This window comes from Ips typographus, linkage group LG5 (genome assembly GCF_016097725.1).
Source record: "Ips typographus isolate SLU linkage group LG5, UJ_Ityp_2.0, whole genome shotgun sequence".
In the NCBI taxonomy this organism is placed as follows: domain Eukaryota; kingdom Metazoa; phylum Arthropoda; class Insecta; order Coleoptera; family Curculionidae; genus Ips; species Ips typographus.
Window position 1 is genome coordinate 5,783,783 of NC_138426.1, and position 12,549 is coordinate 5,796,331.

Genomic DNA, 12,549 nt, shown 5'->3' on the forward strand with positions numbered 1-12,549 from the left:
AACTGCAAAAAACTCGGTTTAAAGAACAGTCGGTGACAAAATCGTCCATAAAACCGACTTGGAGTTACCTATTCGCAATTATAGGTACCTTTTTAGAATCCTTATTAAATTTCCTATTCAATAACCTAAAAAACCGAGTAAAAAACACTAAAAACGATTGTACAGTCAGAGAAAGAAACTTTTTCACAGTGAAGTAGTAATCCATGTTACTCGCAGTGGAGGTGAAATCGTAAAAGTAGGGAAAAAACACGCAACCTTCTCCACAGTATACAGGGTGATTCCAAAGTTGGAGCTTTCCTTTCACCTGCGAATAGGGCTTCAAAAAATAAGGTTCAAGGTTAAATAAATTTTTTTCGAAATGTGAACAATAACGAAGATACAGAGTGTCAAAGTTTTACTGAAAAAACGAAAATAACTTAATTTTAACTAACTGACAGGTTATTTCCTATCAACATAAATTAACAATTTTTTTTTTATTTTTTAACTTTTTTAGTTTTTGAGATATTTTAAATCAAAAATTGGGACACTTTTTGTGAGTTTGCAGCGATGTTGCCAGGTTTGAAGCCTTGTGAAGCTGTAATTTGCACTCCAATATAGACTTTTTATATATCGTTGAAAAGAGGATGAAAAATGCTACAAAATGTCGGTTGAACGAATTTTCTAACTTTTTGAGATATTTCAATTCCAAAATTTGGGTCACTTTTTGCGAGTTTGCAGCGTTGTTGCTAGGTTTGAAGCCTTGTGAAGCTGTAATTTGCACTCCAATCTAGATTTTTTTATATATTATTAGAAAGAGGATGTAAAATGTTACAAAATGTTGGTTGAGCGAATTTTCTAACTTTTTCAGTTTTTGAGATATTTCAATTCCAAAATTTGGGTCACTTTTGTGAGTTTGCAGCGTTGTTGCTAGGTTTGAACCCTTGTGAGGCTGTAATTTGGCCTCCAATCTAGATTTTTTATATACCGCTGGAAAGAAAATGTAAAATGCTACAAAATGGAGTTTGAACGAATTTTCTAACTGTTTCAGTTTTTTTAGATATATCAATTAAGAAATTGTGTCACTTTTTGTGAGTTTGCAGCGTTGTTGCCAAGTTTAAACCCTTCTGATGCCGTAGTTTGCCATCCAATCCAGATTTTCTATATATCATTGGTAAGAGAATAAAAAATGCTACAAAATGGTGGTTGAACAATTTTTCTAACTTTTTTAATTTTTGAGATATTCGAATTCAAAAATTGAATCACTTTTTGTGAGTTTGCAGCGATGTTGCCAGGTTTGAAGCCTTGTGACGCTGTAATTTGCTCTCCAATCTAGATTTTCTATATATCGTTGAAAAGATGATAAAAAATGTCGATAGTATACACCCTGTATCTTCGTTACTGTTCATATTTCAAAAAAGCGTTAAACGAAAAAAAACCCTATTTTTTGAAGCCCTATTCGCAGATGAAAGGAAAGCCCCAACTTTGGAATCACCCTGTATAGGAAGGTTTCCTGTTTTTTCACCACTTTTAGAAAAAGAAACGCTGTCAAAGTTTAAGCTCATTAAGAGACACGGTTTTAAGGTCAGTAGATGACAAAAATGCCCGTAAAACCCACTAACAACGTTTGATGACATATTTTTAAATGACAAACTTAAAGTAAGTTTTCCTGTTAGTTTCCTAAGTTTTCCTGATATAAACTAATTTTCTCTACAGGGTAAGTAGGAAAAGAAAACATTTCTAGAAAACTCTTTTACTTACGAAAAAAAGAGAGGCAAACCAGTTTCCGAATCAAATGAGGAAATTGATTGTTTTCAAATAAGCAGTCAATGGTGCCTTAACAAATATTCTAGCCTGTCTACTGAAAAATTAAAATAAAAAAGTATCACCTTTTAGAATTTCCAAATTTAGAATTTCCGAAATTTCCATGTCGTTAAAGATTTGCTGCTCATTAAATCTCGTAACTTAGAGTAAAATTTTGATTATATTACCACTAAAATTGTAGAAAAATTTATAACTTTGTATTTTTGTAATAATTGTAAGTAAGTTGTAATAAATGTTTATCCTAAAATAAGCTGTTTTATTCAATGCTGGAGTCCTCTTAGTACTATAAACTGACTCACTTTGTATATGGCAATCTATTGTTTATTTAACTATTTTTAATCTTGAAGGCAATAACAATTATTAAACTCATCATTTTTAACCAATAATAATTTTTCATAATTGAAAATTATTATTATAAGTTTCAAATTTCAATGGTATTTTAAAACCAATTTAATGTAAAAGTTGCATTGATATATTGCTTTCGAATTAGCTCACTGATCATTTAGAAAATAAACAAAAGGCAACATCGCAAATACAGTCTAGTCTTAAGCAGCTTTCTGCTTTTTCTAGAAATCACAAACTAGACACTGCGCAGAGATTTACACAAATACTACACATTTCGACTTTGTTAAATGCATTAAATTGTCCAAGTTTTCAGTATGAGTGGGTAAAGCTTTGCATTTCTCGGTCAAATACAATAATTACCGCACTCAGACATTGAACAAAACATACTGACTAAGGCATGTGTTTACAAATATGCTATCATCATTGGCGACTTAAACTTAAACAGAAACAGAAAAATACAGTTAAACAGATTTTTAGACAACTCAGACTTTATCAAAAAACAAACCCCGCCAACATTTCTGATGCCAGCAAATCAAGACTCGACACCAGACGTATTATTACACACAGAAAACCTGACAAATATTATAAAAAATATTGATTTGACAAATGAGCTTGGTTCCGATCATCTGGCCATAACTTTTGACATTGACATCCAACCAATACAACCCTTACTTAATACAAAAAAACACACAAAAAAGTTTGACTTAAACAAAACAGACATAGAAAAAGTGCAACGACAAATACATGACTACATTCAATCACGGACAATAACACCATCTATAGATGAATTACAGAAACAACTGACATTGGCAATAGAAAAATTTTCTCCACAAGTAAAAAACACCTTTTACCAACATATCCTGCCAAAATTTATACTAAGACTGATCAAACGCAAACGAGAACTGTACAGACTTTACATACAAACGCAAGACAATGAATTAAAGAGAAAACTTAACGAACTGAACAGGAACGTAAAAACCTTAATAGACCAATACAGACAAGACAAATGGTTGGAGGCCTGCCAGGAAATCGAACATGACAACGGAAAAACATATTGGCAGAAAATAAAAAAACTGTCACGTTACAAAAAAAACAATCCACTTGGTATAATTAATGAAAATGGCTCAGAACAACACACAGACCAAGACAAAGCTGATGCATTTGCTAGACATTTTCAGAGGGCTTTTCAAACGTCTACCAATCCCAACTTCGACGACCAAAACTGGACTTTAGTGAATGACTGGTACGACAACTACTTTGACGACCGAATAGATTACAATATTCCACAAATCTCTGACAACGAGTATCACGAAGCACTTGCTCACTTAAAAAACACTGCACCTGGCATAGACAAAGTGAAAAGCAAACTACTAAAAAGCTTAACTCCTGAAACCCACAAACTCATACTAGACTCACTTAACGACTGCATCAAATCCAACACAATTCCGGATACATGGAAAACTGGTATAATAATACCCATTCCAAAACCTGGACTTGACAACACACAAACACAAAATTACAGACCCATCACACTACTTCCAGTACTTAGTAAACTGCTTGAACTTATTATTAAAAATAGACTTCAAGAACAGATCGGACATCATATACCACCATACCAATTTGGTTTTAAACCAAAGCACTCGACTATACACCCACTTTTCATCTTAACCAACAACATACAAACAACACACCTCAACAGCAACAAAACAGCTTGTTTGTTCATGGACATAAACAAAGCTTTTGACAGTGTTTGGCATAAGGGACTACTCTACAAACTACTTAGACTTAGCACACCAAAATACCTACTTTACACTGTCAGAAACTTACTGGAAGACAGACAACTGCACGTTCGAATAGACAACACACTCTCCTTTTCCTTCAGCCCTGAGCAGGGATTACCGCAAGGTTCACCTCTCTCACCTTTACTCTATAATCTGTACTGCCATGACATATTGCTACACGTGAAATTGGTTTGAGCATGAGACAAAAAAACTAAACTAAACTAAACCTTGGTTCAGTGGACTGGCTTAGGACGCGTGTGCAAATACTCGACTAACTCAGGGGTTCAAAGCGCCACCAACTTTAAGCAGGTACAAAGTTGGAAACCTTTCTGATGTTCCGACAGTCCCCTGGCCCAAAGTACAACAAAATGCAACAAATTACTATTACTTACGTGACAATGCAGCCGGTGAACTAAGTCTATTGCCAATGATATGTTGATAATTGGCTTATTTAAAGGCCCTGTGACTTGTACATTAAAACAAAGTGGTAAAAGAGATTCAATGACGTATATTGAATTAATAATAAATTGGGTCGGTCCCAATACAATCAAAGAAAATAAAATAAAATGATCAATTAAATAAATAGAATTAAAAATTAGAGATAGATCTGAGCGATTTGGCTAGCACAATCTAGCAATACTATTTTCCTGATGGCTTTTATAGATATTTAAAAAAAAATATTTACGATAGGGGAAAAATCAGGGTGGTTAGTCAAAGGTAAGGGAGCTTGCCTGTCAACCTTCGGTGAACCAAACTGCTCCACTGGGAGTTCAACTCAGTTCAGTCTCGGGAGGTTTTCTATGGCTTGGAAGACTGCTCAGTAACAGCCCCCAGAAGTATGGAACTTGGTGGCCTACTCTGGACTACAATTTGAATCCGCGTGGATGAAGCCTCACCGAAGAACCCTTTCAGGTGGTCAAAGCCTCACCGAAGAACCCTTTTAAAGCAAAGAACGAATAAGGCCCTGGCTTTCTCCAAAAACCCTATAGCTACCTTTCTGATGGTCGAAAGGGTAGTTTTTCTTTCCTCCCTGCCCCCAAATCGGCTACAAATTTGGCACAAAACCTGCACAAGCACATTTCCATAAGATTACAACCCTTGACCAAGAAAGGAAAACTTACCCCAGCTGCAAATTATGAGGACCAAACAAATCCGCCTGAAGCGACAACAGACCACACAAAATCCTCACTAGATGAGTTCAACAAAATGGTGGCTCTGGTTTGCTGTTGGTCTCACCACTCACAGCAAGGTCACTGGTCAAAAAGGAGCCAAAATGGCTTCCCCCCGAGCTTAAATAGCCAGGGACACAACCGGAAGTCAGGTGGGGAAATTAACTACGCTAGAATATTCTAAAAACCAATTTGCAACAGGAAACAGTAAAAGAAAAGCCAGATTAAAACACACTGACAGCCGAACTGAAGCTGACAGACAGAACTCTGACAGCGACAGCCCGCTGACAGCAGTGAAACGAATTTAACCAACCAAAAAAGAAGAGAAGAGATAAGACACCTGTAACGCCATCTATTAACGGACTTGAAGATTTAAGATATAAACAAACGTAAAGAGGTAAACAGTAGTAAACAAACCAAATTAAGCAACATGAATTAATGAATTACAAAAACCACCAGGTAAGTCCCTACGGAGAAAATTGAACCGTAACAACTCCCCCTCTCCCAAGTTAGGAGATAAGCTACAATAAAGTAGGTTATCGACGATGATCAACCCACAAATAAACCAAATATTATCAATAATAACGCCGAAATCCCATCGGTCTCTTCATACCACCCCTGGCATGAAGGCTAATCAAATGATCAAATGAAACCAGAATCTCACTGGGCTACCCGTACCACCCTTGGTACGAACGAAAGCTTGAGACACATCAAGCACAAAGGAACCGAACCTATCACAAAATAAAACTAAAAACAAATAAAATAAAAATAATGGCAAACAACTCCACAGCACCCCGCCCCCCCCCAAAGAAAGTGACAGCGGACCCCGCCCCGCCACGGAAACTCTCACTGGTCTGAGTTAAAGAGAAAGATGTAAGGGATAAACACTAACTGGCATTGCGTCATACTCCGTCAGTGGGAGGGACCTCGTATACCAGTCTCAGTGTGAGCCTCAGCCACGAAACAAAGACCGCCGCCTACTCCCCAAGGAAAAACGAAGCTCCATGCAGTCATCCGCCAGGTGGAAAATAGAGAAAAAAAAAGACAAACTACTAACTGAAAAAGAGAAGAAACCTAAGTCCACCAACAAAGGGAGTGATGTTAAAGGAACCACTTCCAACCTGAAAGATGCCCAAAAGCACCGGTAGTCACAAAAAAAAAATTAAATTTAATCGGGGTGTTCCGAGAAAAGTCACTGTCGCCAAATCCCACAAGACCAAGCCAAAGAGGCTGAGGTCGCCACAGTAGAGCCTCCCTGTACTTCAGGGCCATTGAGGTACTTACAGAGCCTCGGAGAAGCTCCCCCCATGGACAACCCTCTCAGAAGCCTTAAAGGACTCGTGACCAAGACGACACCCAACTTCACTCAGCCCATACGAACAAGCAAAGTGATCTACCAACCTAAAACTAAGACAAATCCAAGAGTAAAAAAAAAATTATTAGAAGTATATGAGAAGCAGAGAGCAGACAGTCAATAATTTAAGCAGTAATTGAGTTAAGATAAGATAAGGTATCAAAATATAAACAATAATGAAACGCAAAGGTAAGATAACCATAATCAAAGACAAAAAGGTATGATAACAACAATATTAATTAAAACTGAAAACTAATTTTGAATCTCTCCAAGCAATGTATAACCCTTGCTGTCAGAAGTTAGAATGCATTTAACTAACCCCCGTAGGAATCGACCAAAACTTTAGAGAAATTACATAAAGAAACTAAATCTTGATGCAATGTGATGCTACGTTACGAAACCAAACACAAGAAAATGATTTATGGATTAGAGTGAAGTTGATTAAACGGTAATAAACCCACATAAAGTGACAGAACTGCTGCACTAATCCAAAACAGCAAACAGCTAAATAATCCAAACGGCAGCAGTCCCAAAAAAAAAAAACATTTGCGGTAATAACCTCTAACAAGAGAAGGTACAAAACCAAACCGCAAAGATCAAACCGTCAACTTCAATCAATCCAAAATCAAAGTCACTAAACAAATTACCAAAGCATCAAAACAAAAGTTATGAAATTAATTTATAAACAATAGAAAAACTGCAAAAAGGTAGATACGATATGAAAATCACTGACTATAGCACAACGTTAATTACTTCTACTCTTCTTACTCTTTTACTAACGTAAAGTTAAAGTTAATTAATTATCATCAAAAAGGGTGAAGCCAAAAACCAAATTAAAAAAAAAACAACAAAAGCAAAAAGTCTTAGCAAAATTAAAGTTAAAGTTAATGATGATATAAGTTACGAAATGACTATAAGATTACCAAAGTGACATTAAAAAGTTAAGCAAAAAGATAAGAAAAAAAACTGCTCCCCACTATCCCAAAATACTTCCGAGTCGCAATCGAGGTAATAATGAGACGCAATCGACATTCAAGGTAAGAAAAGGTATGAAAAGAGAAAAAAATAAATAAATGAAAGAGCAAAAAGAAAGTAATTATAGGTAAGCAAGAAAGGAAAGATAGGAAAAAGGAAGTGACCGACCAACAAATTTATCAAATCACAGCACTATGTTATGGTGCATTATTCTGGGTATTAAGCGATCCACAGAACACTCTCAATCGAGATAATTAGTACCCGCCACTGTCCCTTAATAATGAAACCTAATTAAAAGTTACAAGGCATTAGGTTCCATTATCACCAAAAACTTTTGTTGCATAACGATAGTGTCACGTCATGCAACAGACAAACACGATGATTTTGTGTAATACTCTGTGATCTGAAATTGTCTACCAGAGTCTTTCAAAGATTAATCTTTGAGAACTAGAATGTATACCCACCACTAACCCTGAATAATGAAGCCTAATCAAAAAGTTACAAGGCATTAGGCTCCATTATCGCCAAAAAGAAAAAAAAAAGGTCAGTCACGGAAAGGAAAAGAAACAAGAAAGAGGCAATGATAAAGGCAAGAACTAATCAAAGACCTAACTAAACGCAAAAAGCAACTTATTAGCTCGATTAAACGGGTGATCAAGTCAGAAACATCCCGCACTCGCGGATTAATCAAATAACTTAACTTGATGGACCCCCAAAAAGCGACAAAGTGTCAAAATAAACCGAGCTAACAAGGAAAAACGCAAGGTAATTTATCGAAACAACCAACAAGGTAATTAATATTACGCAAATTGATTCTAGGTAAGAGATAAAAGACAAGGTAAGTCAAAAAGATAAGGTAAGATAAAGGTAATAAGTCAGGGAAAAAGGTAATCATCAAAATCAGGTAATCAATGTAAAAACCGTAACGTGGTCACGCACGGCAAAACGCGAATAAGAAAGCCATCAAATTAATAGTTTACAAATAAAAAGATACGATAGTAATAACGCTAATCGAGATAGATAATGAACACCGCTAATGATGTTTCAAAACGCAAAATTAAGGAAAAATACAATAAATTTGACTAAACAGTCACCGCAAGAGGATAATGAATAAAACAATAACCAAGTGAATTAAACAATCCGCGTTCTGCTTGTTGCGCAATATCGAGATGGAGTTACTCAACAACCGGTTTCAAGTCTTGCACATGCCAAACTCCCTTACTCACGCCATTTGAATCTTTCAATTCATAAGTACACGTGCCGGTTCGTTTGTGAATTATGAACGGTCCCACAAATTCGGGAGCCAATTTGGCGCTGAAATAGTTAGCGGCATTGGATAAACTTTTGTTTTTCTTCCAAACACGTTGACCAACAAAGTAACTAACGGGTCGTCGTCGCAAATTATACTGATGTTGGCTCTTATCGCGAGACTTTAAAATTCGCTCAGACACTTTCAGGAACATGTCTTTAAAACCCTGTATGCGTTTAGTTACGATCTGTTGAAGTTCAGTGTCAACAGTAGGAATACCTTCAGTGAAATCCTGACCAAAAAGTTTATGCTCCCTCCCGAAATTGATAAAATAAGGGGTGTAACCTGTTGTTTCATGGCGAGAAGTTCTGATTGCGCAAGAAATTGCCGGCAAATTGTCTTCCCAAGTTCGATGGTTGCCTTGATCTACATAAGTTTTTAACATGGTTTTAATGACTCTATTTACACGCTCGGTATGATCAGCCCTAGGATAATAGGCGGCCGTAAAAAAGATATTAACTTTATACCTGTCACATAAAGCTCGAAACTCTCTAGACCTCATTGGAGTACCGTTGTCACAGGTTAAGGTTTGGGGTGCGCCATAAACTAGAAAGACATTGTTTTCGAGAAATCTTGTCAAAGTTTTAGCATTAGCTGAACGACATGGATGTGTTACGACATATTTGGAAAAATAGTCAGTGACCACTAAAATATGGCTATTCCCGCTTTTTGATCTTACTAAAGGACCCACAAAATCAAGGCTGATAGATTGCCAGGGTTGATTAACAACAGGGCGATTTCCCATTAGTCCTGCGGGCGGTTTTTGCTCTACTTTGTTCTGAGCACAAATATGACAATGACTGATGTATTTGTGAACATCAGATCGCAATTTAGGCCAGTAGTAACGTTCTGCTATCTTCCAAAAGGTCTTAAACATCCCAACGTGACCCGAGGTGGGTAAATCATGACAACGAGACAAAATTTCTTTCCGACTATCTTTAGGCACCACCAACTTCCAACTGCTAGAATTTTCTAGAAAGTCAGGGTTCGATGTCTTGACGAACTTGTAAAGTTTGCCACCCTCAACCCGCCAACAGGGAAATTTATTAGGGTGTTGTTCAATACGGTGAAGCATGCCACGGTACCACGCATCTTTGGCTTCTAAAAGAGCCTGATCGGAAATCAAGGCCGCGCTGACACTAACTGGTACAGATCTGGACAAAAAGTCTGGAACAATGTGTTCCTTTCCTTTCCTGTGAATTAACTGAAAATCGTACGGTTGTAAACGAAGTGCCCAACGAGCCAAGCGACCCTGAGGATCCTTTAAATTATGAAGCCACAGTAGTGAATGGTGGTCCGTTATAACCTTGAAATGCACGCCCTCTAAATAATGTCTGAGCTTCTCAACACCCCAGATGACTGCCAAACACTCCTTCTCTGTCACAGTTAACTTCATTTCTTGACGGGTAAGCGACCTTGATAGGTAACAAATAACCTTTTCGCCATCAGCAAATGATTGTGTCAATACAGCACCCAAACCGTAATGTGAAGCATCGGTTTGCAAGACAAAGGTTTTATCGAAATCAGGGCAAGTTAAAACGGGTGCAGTTATTAGAGCCTCTTTAATGGTGTTAAAAGAAGATTGACATTCGGGTGTCCAGTTAAATTTGACATTTTTCCTAGTTAAATGAGATAATGGTGACAGGATGCTAGAGAAAGAGGGTATGAACCGTCTATACCAACTGGCAGTGGCAATAAATCTACGAATCTCAGTTAAGTTAGTAGGTGGCAAAATATTGACAATGGCCTGTACTTTTTCGGGGTCAGGTCTTAAACCCTTAGAATCTACAACGTGGCCAAGGTACTTAAGTTCGGGCTTACAAAAATGACACTTTTCAGGTTTCACCAAAAGGCCTGCGTCCTTTAAACGGTCAAAAACGAGTCCCAAGATCTTCAAATGCTCATTAAAGGTACTAGAAATTATGATAATGTCGTCAAGATAAACCATAACATTGTTTTCCAAATCTACCCCTAAAACACGGTCTATAATTCTTTGCCAGGTTGCTGGTGCGTTGGTCAAGCCAAAAGGCATACGGGTGAACTGAAACAAATTCCTGCCAGGCACTGTAAAGGCGGTCAACTCTTTGGAAGCTTCACTCAAAGGTACTTGCCAGAAAGCTGATTTAATATCGATTGAACTAATGTAATGAGCATTTTTCAATCGATCTAAAATGGCTGAAATGTACGGAATAGGGTACGAATCTTTCTTTGTTTTACTGTTCAGCTTCCTAAAGTCAATGCAAAAGCGATAACTATTGTCCTTTTTTTTAACCAAACAAACTGGACTAGACCACGGGCTCTTTGATGGCTCTATAACCCCCAGCTTTAACATTTCATCAATTTCCTCATCGATAAGCCGTTGCTTAAAAGGTGAAACAGGATAATAACGCTGTTTGATTGGCAAAGTGCCAGGCAACAATTCGATAACATGCTCAGCTACTTTGCAGCAGCCAAGCCCGGTTCCCGATGAGAAAACTCTCTCCTTAACAAATTTATCAAGAGCCTGCCGGTCTAAATCAGACAACAGTTCCGCATCAACCACACCGCAGACTTCTGTCTGTGGTAGAGAGTCAGCAAAGTGCCAGACATCCTGTTGTAAATCAGGAATCAGTTTCATTGCCTTCCAAAAATCAACTCCCAAAATAAGTTGATGACTTAATTCGGGTAATACCAAAACTTCAACAAAGTGGGTTTTATTCATAAGAGTGATCGGTGCTGAAATAAAACCTATGCTAGCACAGACTTGACCGTTGGCAACCGTGCAATTACTATGCTTTCTAACTAGCTGAAGGCCCAAATTTTGTAAAATAACATAGCCACTTTGTCCTACTATTGTGCGTGAAGCGCCTGAATCCAGCAAACCTAACATTTTTAAACCCAAAATTGAAACTTCCAAGTAAGGACGTTCATCGCCCTGGGCGTGTGAAAAAATGAAGTCTAAAAACTTGGTATTATTTAGGGGCAATTCGATGGTCGAAAAGTTGGGCGAAGGAGAAACCGCGCGACCAATCAGTTCCTCCGAGAGGCGTTTCCCGACCGACATTTGGGACAAGTACTCACGGTAACGTCTGGTGTTTCACACCGATAACAATGTCTTTTGCGTGGCAACGGACAATTTCTATTTAAGTGACCCGTCTGATCACAATTCCAGCATCTAGCGAGGTTGGGGCGAGGGTTGAGGTGATTACCAGAAGAAGCTGAATCGGCCTGGTTTGAACGAGGAAAACTAGAGTTCTGAGGCAAATGAGCGGCCACATTGGTGGGGAATGTGGTGGGCGAAGGTGGTAAATAAGAAGCAGCTATTGGGGCAGTTGTCGGAGTAAAACTTTCCGATGTAATTGAAGATTCAATAAAAGCAAAATCGGGCTCGACAAAGTCTCGGCGCCTGCGTGATGGCGGTACATAATGATCAACACGGTACTTTTTCGCCTCTAGTTTCAAGCACTCACTCTCCAACTCCTCCAATGTTGACACAACTGGAAGCTGAGTAGTATAGAATGGGGACAAATTACGGGTAATGATATCCAACTGCACGTCAGCCGAGAGTCTACCGTGACGCCTAAACAATGCGTTCATGTTGGAAAGATAGTCCACAATAGTTTCGGACGTATCTTGCGTTCGGTCTAAAATCTCTTTAAACAACCTAGCACGATAGTCTGGAGGTTCAAAATGTCGAGTCAAAAGTTCGGATAATGATTGCCAGTCATTAAACCGATCGCGATTTGCCCTAAACCAATTCAAAGCTTTTTCGGAAAACAAGTCAATAGCCGAATCGAACAGTTCCGCTTCTGAAAGACCGCGAGCTAAACGTAACTC

General features: G+C 37.9%; 1 protein-coding gene and 1 long non-coding RNA gene across 9 annotated transcripts in view; both read right to left on the reverse strand.

Moving 5' to 3' along the window:
- The window catches only part of LOC145729666 (diuretic hormone receptor-like), a 190,365-nt gene that overhangs the window by 54,086 nt on the left and 123,730 nt on the right, over positions 1–12,549 (reverse strand). The window lies entirely within an intron of this gene.
- Positions 4,415–5,894, reverse strand: LOC145729672 (uncharacterized). Of its 2 annotated transcripts, XR_014178443.1 has the most exons (3): positions 5,048–5,894; positions 4,823–4,991; positions 4,415–4,789 (listed from the first exon to the last, which is right to left on the reverse strand). It is a non-coding gene; the product is annotated as an uncharacterized LOC145729672 (long non-coding RNA). The 2 variants fall into 2 exon arrangements; XR_014178442.1 differs by having other exon boundaries at positions 4,823–5,894.